This window comes from Triticum dicoccoides, chromosome 3B, assembly GCF_002162155.2.
Source record: "Triticum dicoccoides isolate Atlit2015 ecotype Zavitan chromosome 3B, WEW_v2.0, whole genome shotgun sequence".
NCBI classification, from domain to species: Eukaryota; Viridiplantae; Streptophyta; class Magnoliopsida; order Poales; family Poaceae; genus Triticum; species Triticum dicoccoides.
In genome coordinates this window covers 111,616,001-111,620,966 of record NC_041385.1, presented here as the reverse complement: position 1 = coordinate 111,620,966, position 4,966 = coordinate 111,616,001, and positions in this window count along the sequence as shown.

The window sequence follows — 4,966 nt, the reverse complement described above, 5'->3', positions numbered from 1 at the left end:
ATCTATGTTTGACCAAGTTTACAGCAAAATATATAAATATTTATAATACTGAATATATAAAATGTAAAAATATAGTTCATGATGGATCTAGTGATAATGATTTGGTATTCTAGATATTGATATTTTTGTCTATAAACTTGGTCAAACTTAGAGAAGTTTGACTTTTTGAAAAAATAATACACCTTATATTGAGGAACGGAGGGAGTATGAAACTTGACTAGAATCTTGTGTAGATCATCTTTGTGCATCTTAACTTGCTGTTTAACAACTTGAACATAAGGTTTATTCAGATCTGGACCAATTTCAAAATATGCATATGACGACTTACCGGAATTGTTATATGTAGTTTCCGGCCTCATTTAAACTTGCCTTGATGTGTTGCTCTTGTATGCATCATCTCTTGCCATGAGTAGCACCATGTAGTCTTGTCTTGCATCATACTCGTTTGTGCATCATGTCATGTTCATGTGTGGTGTGTTTACTATGTTGTGTGCTTCTCTCGATAGTTCCCGTTTCGTTGTGATCATGAGGATTCGTTCGTCTATGCTTGGTTCATCTTCGTGGCTTCATCTTCTTCATGGACTCGTTCTTCTTCCTAGCGGGATTTCAGGCAAGATGACCGCTACCCTGGATCTCACTACTATCATTGCTACGCTAGTTGCTTCGTTCTATCGCTATGCTGCGTTACCTATATTTTGCTCCTCAAGCCTCCCAAATTGCCATGAACCTCTAACCTTTGACACCCTTCCTAGAAAACCATTGCTTGGGTATGTTACCGCTTTGCTCAACCCTCTTATAGCGTTGCTAGTTGCAGGTGAAGTTGAAGATTTCCCCATGGTGGACAGGATTATGTTGGGATATCACAATATATCTTATATTTATTAATGCATATATATACTTGGTAAAGGGTGGAATACTCGGCCTTATGCCTGGTGTTTTGTTCCACTCTTGCCACCCTAGTTTTCGTCATACCGGTGTTATGTTCCCGGATTTTGCGTTCCTTACGCGGTTGGGTGATTTATGGGACCCCCTTGACAGTTTGCTTTGAATAAAACTCCTCCAGCAAGGCCCAACCTTGGTTTTACCATTTGCCTCACCACCACCTGTATTTCCCTTGGGAGTAATTAACCCAAGGGTCATCTTATTTTAGCCCCCCGGGCCAATGCTTGTCTAAGTGTTGGTCCAAACTAGAGCATCGTGCGGGGCCATCCCTTGGCAACTTGGGTTACGTCGGTTCCTGTACGCTTCGCTCATCCGGTGTGCCCTGAGAACGAGATATGTGCAGCTCCTATCGGGATTTGTCGGCACAGCGGGCGGTCTTGCTGGTCTTGTTTTCCCATTGTCGAAATGTCTTGTAAACCGGGATTCCGAGTCTGATCGGGTCTTCCTGGGAGAAGGTATATCCTTCGTTGATCGCGAGAGCTTATCATGGGCTAAGTTGGGACACCCCTGCAGGGTATAAACTTTCGAAAGCCGTGCATGCGGTTATATGCAGATGGGAATTTGTTAATGTCTGGTTGTAGATAACTTGACACCAGATCCAAATTAAAACGCATCAACCGCGTGTGTAGCCGTGATGGTCTCTTCTCGGCGGAGTCCGGGAAGTGAACACGGTTTTTGGGTTATGTTTGACGTAAGTAGGAGTTCAGGATCACTTCTTGATCATTGCTAGCCTCACGACTGTTTCTTTGCTCTCTTCTCGCTCTTATATGCGGATGTTAGCCACCATATATGCTTAGTCGCTGCTGCAACCTCACCACTTTACCCCTTCCTTTCCCTTTAAGCTTTGCTAGTCTTGATACCCATGGTAATGGGATTGCTGAGTCCTCGTGGCTCACAGATTACTACAACAACAGTTGCAGGTACAGGTTATGCGATGATCATGACGCGAGAGTGATGTTTGTTTGTTTTGGAGTTCTTCTTCTGCTTCTTCTTCGATCAGGGGATAGGTTCCAGGTTGGCAGCCTGGGCTAGCAGGGTGGATGTCGTTTGAGTTTCTGTTTGTGTTTCATCCGTAGTTGGATGATGCTCTTATGTTTGTGATATTATATTTGTGGGGCATTGTATCCCTTTTATATGTATCCCCATCTATTATGTAATGTTGATGTAATGATATCCACCTTGCAAAAGCGTTTCAATATGCGGGTCTATCCTTGGTGGGACCTTCGAGTTCCTTTTGGATAGGGTCGCATATTGGGCGTGACAATTGGAGGTAAGAACTAGCGAGGGTTTGTGTCGGACGGTGATGAACACCGACAAACTCGACAAGGTCCTAATACAGATCTGAGAAAAGGAAAGGGGAGGAACTCATGGATGCGGACGAGCTGCGGAGGTTCGCCGTCGATCTCTGGTCAGAGTCAGGTTGATGCAGCGGCCCAAGTCGGTGAAGACGAGGGGTTCGACAGCGGCGGCGGCGGAGCTCGGGAGAAAGCAAGAAGGAAGAAGACGACTGAAGGAAGGAAGAGGGAAAGACCTAGGTCGCCCAATTTATAAGAGAAGACTGACCGAGAGGGCGCGAAAAACGAGGAGATAACATTTATTATCCAGCAGCTCTGGCGCCTCGGTTTTCGGGATGGTCAGTAAAGGCAAAGATCCGTTGGAGATATGACGCAATAAAAATAAGTAGAAGATGATGTCACGGTGATTTAACCCAGATCCGGATGATGACGTCACGGCGGGTTAAAATTCTTCGCGCAAGACAAAAGACTGCAAGGTATTTTAAGATTGACATGAACAGGTTCAAATCAATCTGGGGCCTAATGTTGGGGATATAACTATTTGTGTAAGCCGGGCAGGAGGGGTCGGGTTACGCAAAGAGGATTCACCAGAGAGAAGCCCAAGACCAAAGCAAGAAGATGGCAGTTTATAGAGAGCTTAAGGCCCACAGGTGACTTAAGGCCCGTTGTAGTAAACCGCAATAATAATATTACTTGTATCATAAGGTAGACTTAACTAGTCACCGAGCCGGACATTGTTTATAAGTCGTCCGGGACTCTGTAAGCCACAGGGCATCCACCTGTGTATATAAGGGGACGACCAGCTGGCGGCTTAGGGCAAGAAACAACTCATCGAGAGCCAGGCATAGCGTATCTCGCTCCCTGGTCATCGAAACATCAATACCAACCCAACTAGACGTAGGCCTTACCTTCACGGTAAGGCGCCAAACTAGTATAAAAGCCTCCCGTGTCCTTTGTCCCGATTAACCCCTTCAAGCTTCCTAGCGGCGATGGCTCCACAACTAAGTCCTTTCACGAGGACATCTGACGTGACAATTCCACGACAAGACCCAAAACCAATAATAGCATGCAGATAATGGCTTCAGTTAAGAAATATAGATAATGGATTCTTTACTGTTTGTTTCCCACCCAACATGAAACTCATAGTAGACACCGGAGATTAACCAGGTAGTAGATAGATACTATTGATTGCGGCCCCGATATGTACCCCACAACCATTTAAAAACTCAACTTTGACTACTAGTTTGGAGCTGACTCAGAGTCTAATCAGTGAACAGGACGATAAAGTAGCATGTAATATTAAGCAATGCATAACATAAGCAGACAAGAAAGAGTGTGACGTCTCTGCGGACCCGTGTAGTCCTCGAGGTCATCTGCTCGGTTGATGATGGTAATGCAGTTTTCATGGCTGCCGGCGGCAGGGAAGAAGACCTGAGGCGGCGAAACATAGTCTGGAGGTCGAATCCCTGCTGTGCTGGACCCTTCTGTCATTGGAGCAGCTGAGCTGGGGTGGACGACGGTGCAGCAGGAGCGGGACAAACTACGCAAGGTTTTCTTTGACAACTATGTGTAAGAGAAGTAATTCTGTAAGGGCTCGTTTGAGTTGGAGGATTCCAACAATGCAGGGATAGGAAATAGACAGGAATAGGATAGGAATGCACATGCAAAACAGAGAATTTAAAAACACAGGATTTCTGCCAATTTGGGTGTTTGATTCACAACAATTGGAAGATCACAGGATGCAAAGAAGCATGGTGATATTAAGTCAAACCACAAGAAACTGTACGGTTATAATGCTATTATGCTACTGTATCTTAGTCTTGTGCTTCATGAATAGGAATTTGAAAAGGAGGACAAGTGAAAATTAAAATTCCTATGTTTTTTCTTTCAAGGAGACACTAAAGGAACAAATCTGTGTGCTTAGTGGACAATATATATAACATGTAGAGTAAAAAAGAGATGCAACAAGTGTACAACCTCTTTGGCGAAGCCATGTTGATCTCAGCGTGATTGGGTTGTCCGGTGAGGATGCTCCGGCTAACTTTGTTGTCGGAGGATGCGAAGAAGATCTTAGGCGTCTGGAGATGGAGCCCGAGGTACTGCTCTGCTGTGATGGAGGGTTTCGTCGTTGGAGCAGCTCCGGTGAGTTGTATGATGATGAGGCTGAAGCAGGACAAGAGAGACAACGAACAACGTTAACCTGGCTGGAATTCTAATAGCATCTCCAATACATGACGTAAAATACATAACCACAAAGTGCTAGATGTAAAATACATCAGCCGCTCATCTCTGAACTTAACTGTCGAAACTGAATTTAACTGTCGAAACTGAACTTAACTATCGAAACTGAACTTAACTGTTGAAAATGAATTTTGCTGTCGAAACTGAACGCACTAGCAAGGTGAGGCTACACGTCGGTTGACTGACTTTTTCATCTCTGGTCAGTCGATTTTGCTGCTGTTGGATACAAAATTAAGGGCCTGCGGTTCATCTTCAACCTCCACCCCCTGAGCCGCCAGCCACCACCGGCCAAACAGCAGCCCCCCGCCGCCCGCGGCCGGCGGTGCGCCGCCCCGCCCGCCCCGAAAACACTCCCCACTGTCGGTCCACCGCCGCCCCGGCCATCCCTCTAGGCCTACCCGTGCCGAGCTTTTTCTTTGGTGATCCCCACGCCACCGCCCAACCACTACCGACGACCACCGCCCCCACCCTGAACCCTGAGATAGATA